The sequence below is a fragment of the Camarhynchus parvulus genome, chromosome 1A (genome assembly GCF_901933205.1).
Source record: "Camarhynchus parvulus chromosome 1A, STF_HiC, whole genome shotgun sequence".
Lineage (NCBI taxonomy): Eukaryota > Metazoa > Chordata > Aves > Passeriformes > Thraupidae > Camarhynchus > Camarhynchus parvulus.
The window spans coordinates 40,047,108-40,064,811 of NC_044586.1; positions in this window are offsets into that span (position 1 = coordinate 40,047,108).

A 17,704-nucleotide genomic window follows, 5' to 3' on the forward strand; every position below is an offset into this window, starting at 1 on the left:
AGCTGTGGACCTGAGCACTAGAGCAGGCAGTGCTACTGGGGGAATGGAAGAACCTTTATATGGCACTGCTTACAGGCTCCCTACAGTAAGAATTGTCACTGCTGGGTGTGTCCCAAGTTATTGATAACGGGCTATTTATTCCTCTTATTGTAAAGCACTTTGGATAAGGTATTGGTCATACTGCTGTAACTAGTACATGGTAGGGGATGCAGTAGTTACCTGATTTGTAGATACAGATGTATCTTCCTATGGACTGTTGCAAGTTGTTCAGTGTAGACCAGAGGTGTTTGCTTGACTACATTATACTAATAAACCATTTGGTATCTTCTCAAAGGCTGTTTTTTGAAAGCTGTTGTATGAAAACTGGTGCTTGGCATAGGGACCTTCAAAAGTAAAAGCAAGATCATGGCAGAAGGATTTGAAACTGTAAGCCAAGCACACTGTGGTGTGCTCTTAAAGAAAGTAAACTGTCATTGCTGGGTTTTGTCCAAACTGCTACTTTTACAGATTCCTGTTAAGGATTTGTGCATGTTGGAGAGGGCTGATGAAGTTTTCCAATCATGTAGAACTTCGTGAGGTGGATGAGTAGACCTCATTTTATGTTGGTATTGAATTTAGACTGCCAAGATTAATCTTGCAGATGATATGCTACGGTAGACTTTTGCTTTTATTTCTAAATGCAACACCTGAAGTTACTTTTCAGGCATAGAAAACAGTGCAAGATGGAGAGCAGAATGCTGGTATTCAGGGAACTGTCAGCTCCACCTGCTCCAGGAGATGGCACTGTTTTTCCCTTTTAAATTGTTGAAGACTGCCAAGTTTCTGAATTGGTAGGGTTTGGTAAAACATGGAGAGGATTCACAGATGTGAAGCAAGTAAAAAATCCTTTCTGGGGAGAGAAGTGAATTTTTTATTTTCTTTTTTAGTCCAACACACTCTACAGTGGTTATAGCCCTGTTGTGTTGGAGAAAAAAAGGGTTACATAAATAGTGTGAAGCAGTTAAAATGTGAAATACTCACAGTCCTTTGCTGTGTTAGAGCATTTGTGGTGTCAAAAATATGAGATCGTGTTTGCTGCCATGATGGATTCAGGCTTGACTTTTGAATGATTCTTTTACTTACCAGTATTAAATTATGTTTTTCTAGATAACTTTTTAGTTCATCAAGATGAGTTTTAAATTTGGATATTGTCCTCTGGTAGATCTCCAAGACACTCAAACTCCATAGTGTCTTTTAATTCCATACCCCAAGTTGTTAGAATATTGAGGGAACTTATCCTAGGACTTAATTCTGTAGAACATCCTTACAGCTTTCCCTGTTGACAGTAGACTGACTTTATTTTCTTTTTTTGCTTTCCAGCAACTCTGAGTAGCTCTGCATTCATAAAGTAATTGTTTAATCTGAGCTGTGTTTTTCTTGCTTATAAGGATGTCTGGTGACAATCACACATCAAGACACTTGACTTACTGCTTTTTCATTACACTGCTCTCAAAAAAAAGGTTTTAACATAATTTGTTCTTGGCAATACTTGTGTCAGTTACTGTGGAAAGCAAAATGAATATAGTTTGAGTACTTGTTCCCAAAGATTTTTAGGAGTTTTTTCTGGGATTGAAAATTAATGTTTGTGACACTGCTCAAGAAGTTCTTGCTGCTTTTCTTCTTCCTTTTCCTTTTATTTAAAAATAATCATTTCAGTTTGCCAATTCTCATATCAACAACTACTGTTGCTTTTGAAGCTCCTTTTAAATAATTTTATTTATATAAATTTATATATCATTTTAATAACTTTAATATTAGTATAAGGTTAACATTTTGATATTTGGAGTATAAGTCTTCAGGGTCCAGAGAATCTGTGAACATCAGTTTCAGGAAATTTAGGTTCTAGCTCTTCTCCTTTACTAGGCAGAGATCTTTCTTTGTCAGTAATGTGAATGCAATTGCTTGTAGGTGCCATCACTAGGGAACACTGAAATGGAAACAGATACTGAACAGCTCATTACCAGTGTCATCGGCTGTCACTTGTTTTCTTCCATCTTCCATGACTAACATTTCCATTGTTCAGGGCAGTTTTTTGTTTTGATGCTGGTGCACTTGACAGTGCAGTCTCTTCTTACTCCTGTCAACTACTGCTTATTTTGTTTTCCTCTTGTAGATCTATGTTTTCTTGTTACTGCTACTTAATAATTATTAAACAATCTCTCCTCATTTCTATTACATGCTTTTCTCTTTTGAGATCATTGAAGAGCCCTTTGTTGTTCAGGATGATCCCTTTTCACACTTCTATCCTTTCTTCTCATTGCCATAATTTGAGCTTGTTATCTTGATATTATTTGGTAGCTGCCAACTCTGGTGTACTCTTTTCAGCCCTTTTATTTTTCTCCCATTAAACCTTAATGAGTGATGTTACAGCAGAGGAAGTAGAGAGAAGATGAAGGAAATTAAGTTTTTTAAGTTGTGTTTAGGTGCTGTGGTGTCTAGGCAGCTTGGGATTGCTCTACTGTCAGTGTTAGAATCCAAGAGTGTGCAGTGTTAAATATACATCCCCTTTTCTCTCCTTCACCTGTGTCCCACGTAGGGGCAACTGTGAGGCAAGGAGTCTGTGCCAGTCCCTTCTGCCACTAGGGTTTGTTTGTTTGTTTGTTTTCAGTAAATCCATGCTCTTCTAGGAACAGCAAAAAAGGCCTTAATAATAGCATAGGGCTGCACATTTTTTGTCTTACTTCTCCCTAGGTAAGATTCACCCTGTAGCTTTTCTTTTGGAGCAGCTGTCAAGCCACTCTTTCTCATGTCTTAGAGAGCAGTTAGTGCTTTGAATTGCATTCTATCTTTGCTATTTTTGCATGATGCTTTTTTGACTTCCTTAAGGTGTATTTCTAAGGGTTGTATTATTCAGAGGACACTATTGCTCTGCAAAATCCTTTGTTAGTGATTATCCTTGAGAGAGCAGGAAACTAGCCTGACCTCTAAGGAATGCATTCTAAACTGGAATCTAGTCTTCATGCAAATCTGTCAAATGACCTGGAATTACATTAGTGATTGATCTGACTTTTCTTGCTGGTTAGGCTTAGGGAAGGTACAGCTTTTATGATAAAAGGTGGAAGTGTATTTTTCACTGTTGTATCTTCTCTTAAGCATGCAGTTCAGACTGATTGAAATAGTAAAGCTTTATGGGTTTCATGCATCTGTCACTTTTTTCTTTGTACCATTTCACGTAAACCATTTGTATCAGATCTTTCTTGTTACATCTGTCTCTATGTGCTGATTCCCTCTCTGAATGTCTTCATTTTCACTGTGCCTTTTCTGTTCAAAACATTGTATTCTTCACTGCTTTCTCTTTCCTGTCATTAGTTACAAGCAACTCAGCTTATGAAAGTGTAATTAGAAGGCCCCTTCTAGTTTTTAAATATTTCTGCTCAAAGCTCTTTGTTTCTGAACACTCCTTCTAGTAACCTTGCTTCTTCAGGCTCCATTTTGTAGAAATACTCCACTCTAAAGTCTGACTTTATAAACTGAAGCAAATACAGCATAAAACCCTTTTTATTCTTTTTTCTTTTGCTTTTTGTTCAAGTGATTGCTCAGTTCAGTTGTGGTTGAATACTTCAAAGTCTCTTGCTTTCTTAATAATAGCAGAAAGTAGTGCTTTCTTCAAACTTCAGACCTTCCAGTCTCTCTTCTGGCAGTTGTTGCATTAATGAAGTTTAAGATAACAGTATAAAAGATAGACTTGGTTCCTTGTCCCAAGTAAGTCTACCTCATTTTTAAAGCAAGAAATGTACCATGAAGCCTGAATAGTGTTACATTAACCAACAATTGAATATACAAAAGTCTTCCTTGTCCTGATGCTTGATAAGATAGGTTAATGCTCTGTATAAACTATTTAAGTCCTGTTTGTGGCCCCTTATTTAGACAGGTCTTCCACAATGAGCTGAGCATCAGATCAGTCCAAGTCAGGAGATCCACAGAAACCCCTTTGAGAGACTGAAATGTTACTGGTTAATGGTTCAAACAATTGGCCAGTTGCTAGGGTGCTTAGCTGAGGCCAGGTTTGCATCCCACAACTGAAGGGGAGGAGGAGGGGGTTTTGTGTGTGGTGGAGAAACCTCTGACCTACAACAGACCAAGAGGGTGAGAATGGTGACCAGGACAAACCAACTTCTGTTCAGCAACAAGCTGGATTTTGAGCCAGATAAAGACTGATGAGAAACTGATGTGAGAGGCAGCTTTCATGTCTTATAAAGTGTCATAAAACCATCAAAGACCCTTGAAGTGTCCCCAGACACATTTCTGGGCTTCTCTACCAGAGAATGATCTACAGTGTTGAAACAGATAGTGGTTTCTAATGAATTGCTATCACTTCTGGAAGAATCAGTAAACACCTTACTGACTTGAGAAAAATGTACTCCAGAGCCTTCACTGGAAAGTGAAAAAGCTGCTAACTCTTTCTAAAATAGCCTGAAGTTCAGATGTTTAAAATAAAAGGTAATGAGCTACTGCTGTACACCAGAGCCTGTGTGTAACACCATGTAGCCTGTGAGGCTTGAGGAGTCCAATTCTGCCTTAATGTTCAGATTTCTTTGCTTTTTCTGTGAAAATTAGCCAGGCTATTACAGGTTATATCATATTAAATGCAGTATGCGTGTGTGGTTTTATTCCAAAAGATGGGTAAAAACATTATGCAGGACACCCCCTGAGCTAAGAGGGGCAAGATGATGGACATCTCTCTGAGCTCTCATGGAGGCAGGTCCATCATCTGACACATCACATCATCTGGGACGCAGATGTAGAGTCCCCCATGTAATCCAAGAACTCAGTGACTGGCAGCTGAAGGAGAAGTGAATTTCCCTTTCACAAGACTCAAGATCAGCATATTTTTTCAAGCTTTCAGAATTTCAGTCTCAACATTTCCCTCTACTTCAGTAAAATCTAAAAATTGATGAATGTTTTTAACACAGGATTTGCAGAAGCTATGAACTGGAGAACAAACTCCACTAACCCTTTTTTAGTAACTTCCACTAGCTTTCCTCTCAGAATTACATTTTGTCCTGGTCTTTGTCCTTTTGTGCTTGTGCCTTCCACATACTGGGTTTATGTGAAGCCTGCTGTACTGAGGAGAGATTCCTGCAGTCAGTGCTCCCATTACTGGACTTTATCAGGACAGCTCTGCTGCTTCAGATGCAAAGAAATTTGGCTCAATAAGAATGCCCACATGCTGCATATAACACAGCCAGGCTTTGATTGTACTCCTACCTGGTTTGTGCTGGTAAAGACAGGAAACCATGGTACCACACAGCCAGAGCTCCTTTCATAAGGCTCCTTCCTCCAACTGCAGTAATGCCAGTGCAAAATATCACGGGGATCAGCTGCTGTGCTCAGGGGCTGATGAGGGGGATTGTTTGTTCCTGTTCAGCTACCTGCGGTTACAATATATGGCTCTTCATCTTCAGACCTCAGGCTTAAAAAGGTTGATAAAGGATGTTTGTTTATTTATTCATTTCCAGTTGCCTAATGCACAAAACAGAGTTTGTTCTGGTCTTCATTACTTTCCCCTGCTAATTCCCTGTGCTGATAATTTGCCATCCTTCAGCCTGCCTGTGCTCTCTTGTCACTGCCAGTTCCTGACTGAATACATTATGTGTTTGTCAGAGCAAGGAGGATGTTTTGAATGGGTGGAATTAAATCAAAATAATAGTCCAAAGAGTATTTTCAGGCACCTCAATGTATTCAATATCCTTGTGTACAAGATTCCCCCACAAACAGTAATGCACAACGACAAATTTCAAAACTTAACAAGATAGATATTTCCAAACTGATGAGCATCTGTTGGGACATTGCCAAAGACATGTGACAATTAAATGTCCATGTGCCTCTAAAACTCAGGAAAAAACAGTTGCATTATGGACCCTATGGGAGCAATGCTGCGTCCAGTTTTACAGTTTTATTTCAGGCCACAGGCACACTTGTACTAATTAGTCCTTGGAAAAAGAAGGGAAATGGAGCAATGAAATGAGTGATGAGACCAAACCACCCATCACTGTATTCCGTGATTTTAGGGAATTGCCTCATTTTGAGAATTGTCCCACTTTTGTGCATAGCCTCATGTCTCAGGGAAGTTCCTCCCTGGAAATCATTTGTCCTGCAAGTCCAAGACCTGGATTTTTTTTTTTTATTTGTCACCATAACTGTGCTTGTGTGCTATCAGTGCTGCATTAGAAGCAGATTGTCACCTGTGAAATTTATCATACGATCACAGTCTGAGTTAGAAGGGACCCAGAAGGATCATGAAGTCAGCTCTTAAGCAAATGGCCACTATGGGGATTGAGCCCAAGACCCTGCTGTTATCAGCATCATGCTCTGACCAGCTCAGGTGGAACATCTGAGGCTTTCAGAGATAATTAGGAGACTGTTGCTCAAGTGTAGAGATGAAATTCTCCTCTCTGGCAAGAGAAGGTAAAAATGTTTTCTTCTGATGGGAAAGGCAGCTCTGGGTCTGCAGGAGACTCAGGGCAAAAGCAGGTACACTGAACTTCTCGGTGGGGGAGGGTTCTGGCCTCTGAGAATAAGAAGGAAAAACCTTAGAGCAACTTTGGTCTCATGTTACAGCTAAGAGGGCTACTCATTGAAGGTTGTATTTGATGAAATTTACATGAAATACCCTTTTTGGACTATTTTGGACTATTTGTGAAGGGAAAGCTATGAGCTATATTTGATTTGTTTAATTTATTTGACAAGCTCTGAATCTGACACAGCTTGGGAGAAAGGAAATGCTAAGAGGGAAAGAAAGCACAAGGCCTCTATCTTCACTGAATTATTTCTGGCAGTGAAGAAAACCTTTGGCTCTTCAATTATTTCAGTCCCATCCCAGAGTTTGTTTCCTATCACCCAGTCTTGGATCATCTGACTTGTCATATAAGACCATGGCTCCTTTTCCCTCTTCTATCTAATGCTTAACATGAGAATCTTGAGTCCCCTTCTTACTTAACAGCCTACCAGCAAGACATATTGTGACAGTAAATTTTGAAACTTCACAGAATTTCATAAAATCCAGTGTCAGAGAAACTGATACCAGACAGCTAGGGTACAAACTGGAAATTATTTTCCAGAGATAACATGTCTTGGGACACGGCTGTTGGTATTAAAGAGCAGCACAAGAGGGTTAGGCATGTAGGGAGAGTGTGAATGCAGGATAAACAGATAGAAAGACAGAATAGGAGTGTCCAGCTGTTGGCTCAAGGGAAGATTTTCTTCCGTGAAATGGCTAACTGGTGCTATTCAAAGGCAATAAAAAAAGTCAGAAGAGAGCCACAGCTTTCTGCTCTGACAGAAAGAGCAAAGTTTGCCACAGCTCCTCGTTCTTTCTGCCCTGATTTATCCCAGAATCCTTAAGATGCCACACTAGCTGATGCAGATTTCTTCTGGTCACTGATTCGTTCCCTCAATGTAAAGTGTGTTGACTTACGGATAAATAGAATGCATTGGCTGTACTGAGCCTACTGATCATGTTTGAGCACAGTCATGGAAAAAATGCTTCTTCTTAAAAGAATAGAAGTAGAATGCTAAAGTCAAGCACTCAAAAGGCTCAAATTGCCAGTAATGCCAAAGTGATACTTAGCTTTATACAGCCCATTTCTAGTGTCATTATATTGCAGAAGTTCTATTGCCATTACATTGCAAAGGTTCCACGTTGCTAGAGTTTCATACCTCCTTGATGTTTCTCATAGGCAGCTCCTCTAAGCACTGACTCTTCCTTGTCCTCACAGCAGCCAACTGACTCCAGTTCCCTTCAAGCAACCAATCCACTTTTTATAACACTCTTCTTATTGGCTACAGCTGTGGCCTGTTAAAGTCAGGCCTGCTCCTAATCTTTAATAATTAACCCAGCTGCAACTCTTTAGAGGATTAGATTACTTTCTATACTACCTTTATTTACTTATATTCTATCCCCCTGCTCATTTGTGTATATTTCATATGATGGTATAACTACATGCTTCACCAAATTTCTTACCTTCTAGCAGCCATGCTTAGAATGTATTTATGTTACAAACATGGATGGTTTGTGTGAAACACTAGCTTTGTTCCAGGGAGATTTTTTGGTGCCTGAATTTAACCATCAAGAGGTCAGCCTCTCTGCAGCACAGTTCATGCTTTTAAATGTTTCATAATACAGTTGTTCAAAAACATCAAGCTGAGTTGCAGCCACAGGGAGCAAAGTAAAATGAATCTAGTGGTCCTTCCTCAGCTGGGTTTTATAAGTTTCTTGGTAGCATCAGTGACAGCCGTGCACAGTTGCCCTGTTCTCCCTATTTAGTACTCCTCTGTTTCCTGGCTGTTTGACACCAGAGAATCACCTGACAGACAGACATGCATACAGTTATGTGTGCGTGCTAGTTCAGCTGAACCACATGCCAATGTGTATTTGCTTTATGTTAGACTTGAAATGAAAAATCACTGTAAAATCTACAACACCATTATATTTTTTATTAATTTTTGAGCGCCTTGCTCCAATAGACCTTCATTGTTTTGTGTTTTTTGCTTTTTAAATTTATTTTTTGTTGTTCTAACTGGTCTAATTTTCCTTCCTACTTTTCTTTTATTCATAAGTACTAATTAACTGCGTCTATGAGCCATAACGCTTTTCTAATGAACAAGCCATGAGCTTTGTGAAAGCACCTTAAGAGACATGGAAAAAAAGCCACTTCCAGCTCGGCCAAATGCAGCACATCTCCTTGTGTCAGTCAGGTTGAGAGCAGCTCCACTGAGTTGCCCTTTGGAGAGTTTCTGGAGCTGTGCAATTAAAATCAAGCCGGGAAGCAGCCAGAGCAGCAGTGCTCAGGCACGGCAGCCACGGGTGAGTACCATGCTAGGAGAAACACAGGGCAGACTGTGACAGGAGGAGAGGGGCTTCCTGGGGGCCTCCTGAGGCTGTGCCTGCTCTGACTTGTGGCATGGCCCTCCAAACTCCCCTAAAAATTCACCACATTTAAGAAAAAAGAAAAGCGTCTGAGGACAGAGTAAAGGGAAAATGTTTCAGGGAAGAACCAGCTCAGCAGGAAGATGTGGAGCTAGTGTAATTGGAGGGGCATGGGAGGTTCATGCAGCTTCACAGGAAAATCACTGTAAATGGAGAGGAAGGATCAGTCCTTTCTGGAAAAGGCAAAATGGGAGAAATGGGTTGATTTGATTCCTCTGCAATAACAGAAAATGAGATGCATCTGTATCTCCATCCCTTCTTTGTAGGCAGATACAAAAACAAAATAGCTCTTCAGTGCTTTTATGTTCTGCAACGTAATGGGCAAAAGAGAGCATTGTGAAAAAATAATTTAATTCACACTATTTCCTTATGTTTTATGCATTTTCAGTGAAAGATCCCACGCTGAACTCTTTACAGTGTTAACATAAAAGGAACGGGAAAGAAAGAATAGAAATGGACTTCCATTTGGAGAAACTAAAATCTTTGATTATAATACCAATTGTTGTTGTGAGTCATTGTGTAGCAGAGACAAAAAAAAATGGATATTTGATTTGCAGGAGTCCCTACTTGATTTGCAGAAGTTCCTGCTTTTCATTCAAGGCAAATTAAGCAAATGCAGGTCTATTGCACAAAGGAGTTTTCTTCAAGTGGTTTCAGCTATTATGCACTTCATTTAGACCAGACATGCCACAGGAATGAATGTTATGTAAAAATAGGCAAATCCTGGTGGAAAGCTGCAAGAATGAAGCTGCGTGGGGCTGAAAAATGTCTTCCCTAAATTTCTGCACTTCTTGCACATTGTCCATGGAACAGAGCCTGGAAGGAAGCCATAAACAGCATTTCTCAGGCTGTGCTTGCTCTTCTGTATGGAGAGCATCTCATGCAGCAGTGAGAACAGAAGGCAAAGGATGGTGGGGGATAAAGAAAGGATCAGGACCCTCTCTTTGACAGTCAGACCAGTGTCCAACCTTTTCTACACCCCACAACTTGTTGAAATCGTAGCAATTCTTCCTATGCCAAGGTGACTTTGTGAAACACTGGATGAAAACCTGCTTTCAGGCACAAAGCCGTGTCACCCATTCCCCTCACCAGCTGAGAGTTTCCAATAGCATATGCAACACACATATTTTCCTGCTGGCTGTAACATCACTTTTCCTCAGTTAAAGACACCATGTGAAAACATGACAAAAATGAATATTTCATGATTCTTTGGTGCTTCTTTGGACTTCACACTACAGTCTTATTCATGACACAAAGGAAAACAAGGTTAGAGCAACACTGATTTTTTCTCATAATGCTCTTTTATGTGTGAACATTAATGGAAGAAAAGCAAAGCAATGAATAGCTTTATAGAAAAGCTTCTACCAAAGGGAAATTTAAAAAGGAAGATGAGATTAAGTCTGTGTAATCACACCAAGTGCATTGTGACTTTCTATTTGGTTGTTATGCTATGCTGGAATAGCCAACATTAAACCTAGTGTAGAAAATAAACATACAGAGGGGAATGTCCAGTCAGAACAACCTGACTGCCAGCCTCATAATTACATTTGTAGCTTGTAACATTTTTCTAAATCTTCTTCAAGAAATAGGTAAAAAGATAAATAGAATAAATTAAAATTTCAAATAAAAGCTGCTCTTGAAAAAAAAGGAAAAACAAAAAAGCGCCAGCAGAAAATCTGGCATAATGATAACAGCAATAATACCAATAAATCAGGCTGAGCACAGTACAGGCTCCCCAAAAGCCCAGACTTTGAATGCAAATTAAGGTAAAAATAAAGTCTGGCATTTTCCTTTTCAAACTGTTCTACACTCTTGACTTGTGGAACTTGCATTCATGAGTACAACTCTTGCTATTTCGCATTCTTATTTAAGAGGACTTTTTATCCTGATGCATTAAAATTCCTGCTGGAGTATCTCAAGTTATTTAATAATTCTGTAGTTTAATTATTGAAATGATTGCAATTTACATCCAGCAAGTCCAGCAGCAGGTTGGAGATTTGAAGGGTACGATATATGTATATTCTCAGCAGTAGAAGAAATACAAACAGTTTTCAGTCTTGTTGGGTTTTCCACATAAAATTATGATGGGAAGAGAGGCTTTTTGGAGGTTAAACAACACAAAGAGGATTTGGAACCCAAATTACTGTAGCAGATCTTCTCTTCTAACCTATCAGGTAAAATGTCTTCAGCACATCAGTTTCACTGCTGCATTTTCACATTCAGCTGAAGTTCCTCACAGTGGGTACATGCTGACCACCAAAACCCAGAGAGGATAGAGCTGCAAAACCCCTAGCAGACACTGAAACCAGTTTGGGGTATATCTTCTCTACCAGCAGGGCTTAAGTCTTTAGTTTAACCATACTTCAAGAGAAAACTTGGTACCCCTACACACTCCCTAAGATCACAGTGGATGAACATCAGAGGGAAAAATCCTGGTTCAAATGCCTTTCTCATCCTTACAGCACAAGCCAGTGCCCTAGAATATCCTGGGCAGGATATTCTGAAAATTCAGCTTTGAATGACCTGATTAGATCATTGGATAAATGTCTGCTTTGGAAAAAATATGGAAGAATATGGTAGAATACAAACATACAAAACTTGACCTCTCTTCAGCTACTGGGAAGAAGTTTTATAACTAGTTTATAACTGCATAAATACTGGATTGATTACTACAAGAGCAATATCCAGCAGGTAGGCCACATATCTTGTGTAAAGTCCCATGCTAAAACTGAGGAAAACAAAACATGGTGTTATTTGCAGAACATTCCCTTGCCTCAATATTAGTTGTACTTGTAGCAGTCAGTTTTGGTGTGCATATTGGCCTTTTGAATTAGGTGTCTATCACAATCTTTCCCTCTCATCTTACTCCTTCCTAGTGTGAAAATAAAACCCAGATTCAGGGGAAAAGGAACATGCATTAGCTTCCAGGCAGACCTCCAATCTGGATGCTCAAATCCCAAATTACTAGGTGTGGTGGTCCTCTGCTGGAAAACCTCTTAAATAATTTTCTCACAGAAATCACTGAGGTCTCCATTTGCATTGTAGCATGAAGTCCACATTCTCAGGGTAGATTCCCCCATCTATCTCTGAAAAAAGTGAAGAAAGAGGATTGATGAAAAACTGAAAGATGCTGGAGAGAAAGAGTATGGGTTGTCCAATGTGTTTGTAGGCACAGTAGGAATCCATGCATAGACATAAACTATCAGAGAGAGAAAATACCTCAGCATCAAAGCCATGTTCAATGTGTGGGAGAGCCTCAATATAGCTCAAATATAACACAGTGAGCAGATGTCTTTACTACTATAAGTGTACTTAGACCTCCCTGCATTTACAGCAACAGCAGAGAATCACAGTCTCCTTCATTCAAAAATTATAGCAAAAATCTATGTTGCCAGTCACCTTTTATATCAGGCTATGAGGCAACAACACTCACCTACAGTAAGAGATGTGCACTGAAGGCAAAAAGAAACAGGAGAAATTAATGGAGAGAAGATGAAATTTCCATTTCTCCTCGTGAAGCCAGATTTCCTTATGTGGAGAAAGCAAAATTCCTTGTAGCCAGACTCAGGAGGTGTAGTCTGAATGGTGAGGCCACAATAAGGGGATGTGCCTCAAAAGTGAGATGAGCCTCAAAAGTAGATATAACTCACTTGAACTCATCAGGACAATTTTTTTTTTCACTGAAAGGGTGATTAAGCATTGGAAAAGGATACCCATTGGAAAAGAAGTGGTAAAGTGACCATCCTGGAGGTATTCAAGAAATGACTGTATGTGGTACTTAGTGCTGTGCTTTAGTTTACATGGTGATGTTCTGTCTAAGGTTGGACTTGTCTTGGGCTTCTTTTCCAACCATAATAATTCTATGATTGTATGACTCTGTATCAAATTTCTGGAAAGTATAGCCTCACATCTACCCCTCGGGCTTTGAAAAGCTCTCCAGAGTCAGAGATGGTAAATACATAGCAGCAATAAAACAAGGTGGCAGGAGAAACAGCTATCCCTCCCAGCACCTTTCCTCTCAAACATTGTAGGAGAACTTGTTTATGGTGAATAGTTTACTTCAAGTTTTGTTGAAAATATTATCTAAAATCTCACTGAGTATGGCTATGGTGGACACAGTATTGAGCTTTTTCTCTTTGCCTCAATTCACTGTACCCTTGGATAGACAAATGTAATGGAAAAAGTTTCAAATAAAACCCATGGGTGATTTAGTATCCAAAACTACTATCAATGAACTCTTAAGAACAGGACTAACATGAATTCTTTATGATGATGTCTTTTAAAACTATTTTATTTCCTATTTTAAAGCTGAATTTCTGGAAAACAATATTGAGGTATGAAATGTTCCCATTTATGACGATTCTAGAGTTATATAATAAGATTTTTCTGGCAGATTTACTGTTTTTAATTAGAATCAAAAGTGCAGACAAAATTCATAGTTATAAGAAAATGTTATATTTTCATTAATATTTTAATAGAGACATGTGAAGCAGTCATTTTACAGAAGAATAAGTCAAGTCTTCGAATATTTGATTTCAAATGTAAGTGGAACAAAAATATTGATTTAAATACAAAGTATTAAGTATATGAACCAGGTACTGCCTTGAGGAAATAAACTGGTGTGAAACAACAGCAAAAAAAAAAGAACCAATTTTGATCTTTTTATTAGACTGTTGGCAACAAATATACGAAATTCTGACTGCCTGAAGTCAGGTCTCAGACAATTTTTTTTTGTAATGTAAATAAAAATACATGATTAACATAGGATTTCCTGAATGCATGCTAGAATTGCTTAATCTTTTTGATGAATCTCTTAGGCATACACTGTAGTTCGCATTGGAAAATAAAAAATCACATACAAATGTATTGAGGCAAGAATACATTCCTCCTAGTTAAAATGAATGCTCTGCTCCATATTTATCCATTGTGAAGAGGGGAGAATGGTTCTAAACAGCACTGGTAGCACAAACACCCAGCCTCTTTCTCCTCTTGCCCACCATTACTTGTCACACCTCAAAAAATGCATATAGGATTGTGGATGAAATTTAGTCTCCAGCTGAGTATGAAAAAGAAGCGGAGGACTTTCACTTACTGCTACATAAATAGGTTTTCTAATCTCTGTTTACATGTGATAAACAATATAAATTCAAGATTAAGCTTTTTTTTTTTTGCGCAATAAGGGGAATTTTAAGAGCTTTTTAAAGAAGCCAGTCACCAGGCACACAAGTACTTTCCAAAAGTGCTACCCTGACTCCTGAAGCTGTGTAAGTACAGCACTCTGACCCAGGGAGTTGGAGGCAGCTGCCAAATTTCTCTCAGCAAGTCTGACTGTAGGCTTGAGTGTCTGTCTCTGTGTTGTGCACCATTACATAACCATGCCCATCATCACACCTGGCTGGAGTTGCTTCTCAGTTTCCTCCCACGATTGCACCTCATTCCAGTAAATCTCAGCCATGGAGGCTGCAGCTGTGTGCCTCAGAACTGCTCTTGTTTTTCCTATCACACCGTGAGACATCCCATACACAGGAAACTTGATTTTCTTTCCTGTCTCTGTATTAAGACCAATAATTACATTCAGACAGAGCAGATGACAGCATCTGGCTGTGATCTGGAGATGGCAGGAGAGGGAGAACTGCCTGCTCTTTGGTTGTGGTTTCTAAATTCCAGTTCATTATTAAAATTACTTCCTAAGTTCTAGCAGTACTTAACCTCTTGCTGGAGTACAGCTTAACTTCCAGATATTAGTTTTGATTATGGGTAGGTTCATGAACTCTTAAGTGCTTGTTATTTTCATCTCCCCAAAGTGTTTATTGGTGATTTTTAAACTATCTTGGCAAGTTTGGAGGGCTTCACAGCACTCTACAGTGTTTCCATACAACAGTTTTTTCACTACAATATTTTTATATTTAACATATGGATTTACTTGAAAGGGAGCATGGAATCACAGAATCATTTAGGTTGAAAAAACCATTGAGATAATTGAGTTTATTGTATGAGAATATAAGATGAGAAATTAAGTAAGGTATAAAGTTTAAAGCATATTTGATTGCATTCAATCTTAAAAGCCTCAGGACCAATGTGAGACCTGTCTTTTAAACTCCTCTCTTGGTTCACAACATGTGCAGCTGACGTATGTCATGGGACAGTATGCCTTTAATCTAAATTGTGTTGAGCTTTTCTCCACACTAAGAGCCATCACTGTGTCTCTTCAGGTGGGGTTAGCTCCCAGCACCCCCTCTTGGTGTCCTCGCCCACACCAAGCTGTAGGGCAGGACAGCAGACCATGCGTTAGCAGAGACCAGACAAACACCAAAAATGTGTAGCACTGGCTCTGCATCCCAGACCATCATCTTCACTGGCAAGAACAGCCAGCTGGCATGGGCACAGTCTTCTGACTCAAATCTATCTGACTGCACAGTGCCACACTGGTGTGGATGTGGATGTGGATGTGGATGTGTTGAACTGGGCTGGGGCTGGCTGGGCTGTTTCTGAATAGCTGCTCCCGGATTCAGGAGATGGTCCATAGCAGCAGCTATGCTCAGGCAAGAGCTCAGTTTGGAGTGCTCTTGGCAAGTGGAAGTGTAAGTTGTTACAAGTAATCCATTATCACCCTTGACTTGTTTGGCTCCTTTCTGTATCTTTCCTGGGGGCGCTGCAAAAGCCAAAGTTGTGTTTACATAGCTGTGCTCCTCCTTGGCAGTCTCCTTAATCTTTTGGAAGCTAAGTGTGGCACAAAAATGACACACTGCAGGCACAGGTCTAGTAACCCTAACTCTGCCTATCCGTAAAAAAAGCAGTATAACAAAAAGTTTTGTTTTCAGTCTATTTTTTTGAAAAATAGTACTGGAAAGACACACACATTTTGTTTCAATTAAACAACATGCCATGAGTCAACCCAGAAAAAGACAGTACTTTACTGGGGTTCTCTGCTAGCATCAGAAAAACTAGGTTTTTTCCAGTCAGGGTTTGTTGTTCAGTACCTTGCAAAGGGTTGGTAGGGACCCTCAGGAACCACAGAAAAGACCAAGAGAACTTTTCTGTCCTCACTCCTTCTCCTCCCATTTGAAGGTTTGGTCTCCTCACCATGAGCCTCGTTCAGACTTGGATGCCCACAGCAGTTTTCCCACAGGGCATGCCAAAGACAAGCACACAACCTTCTATGGATGGAGTGTAGAGAAGATGCTAGAATCTTTCCTCTGGCCTGGAAAGTAGGGATTGAAAATAGTTTCTCATAATTTCCAGGTCAATATCGTATTTGTTGTCTAACTGTTATCTCCTCCTTCCATTTAATAAAGCTTCAATTACTCTGAAATGAGATGCAGTTAACAGAAGAGACGAGGAACCTCCTTCCCTGCCCTGTTTGTCAGGGTGGTTCATAGTTCAGTGACCAGATGAGGTATGGAAACCGAATTTCCTCAGAAGAAACAGGGAGTAGTCTAGAGATTTCATATGACGTGGGACTCTTTTCACTTCAGAAAAACTGAGTAAAAGGAAAAAAAAAAAGAAGAAAAGGTCATCTTTGCATACTTCCCACCCTGGCTAGAGCTTTTCTCCAGTCAGATGATTCATTACCCCCTGACCAGACCTGAAACTGAATATATTTGTTCAACTCTTTTTCACAAGAGCAAATTTCTCACTAAGACATCTCCATATGCTTAGGGCTGTAATATAGTAATTATTGAAAATCTCACTGAAGAAAAGTCATTCATAAGAGTATTTTTAGAAGAGCATCCTGCTGTCCTCATGGTATCCTCAATTATTTTGGGTTGAGGACTTTGAGACAGGCTAAGAACCCTCTGCTTTCTAACAGAACGGTCCTACTTAATTAAAGTAACATAATTTGGAAGCACAGACACAGATAAAATGATATAAAACTAAACCAGAGCACAAAACAAGAAAGTAGGCTCATATTTGTCACCAGATCTGATTTTTACCTCTTACCCTTCATCAGCACATAGTTTACCCATTTGAAGTGTTTTTGCATTTCTGTTATATGTGATGTTATCAGATCACTTCATGAGCAATTTTCACATAACAGAGTAAAATAAACAGCTCCCAAAACATATCAGACACCTTCTCTGCATATTATTTTAATGTCAAAATTCTTGCAAAAATAAATTGTGAAGAGAGCCTTACAGAAATTATTCTGAAATATTATGCTGAAATATTCTGAAATATTAAAACTGAAACCTTGTTTCCTTAAACTATCTGCAAGCTCAGTATTTTTTCTAGATGGAGAATCTGCAACATTGACCAAAAAACCCTAAGCAACTCTATAGCCATTTCTTTGACTTTTTGAAACTTATTTTCAGTCCTGATATTGCAACTTCTTTAGCATACTATTGAAGGAGTAAATGTCATTCATGACTTATTCCCCACAACTCACAATTTTTAATGGTCTCAGTGGGAGCAGGTTTGCTCTCAAGTAATGTATTGCTGTGCCAACACAAAATATATTTGGATATCCGTCTTGTAAAATGTGAGAAATGAAGCCAGAAAACTTATATGTGCTACCAAACTTCTTCCAGTCAGATCACCAGACCTGACAAACTGTTAAACAAATATCACCAACATTTGTGATACCCCTGTGAGTATCAATAGGATGGAGAGCTTGTTTCTAAAGGACTTCAGATAATGCTGGGGGGCTTGAAGCTGTCCAGGAGCTATTAGAGGAAGTTATCTTTCAGCAGAAGCATCTACTCTTATGCAGAACAGGTCCTGAAGCTCTTCAGCCTA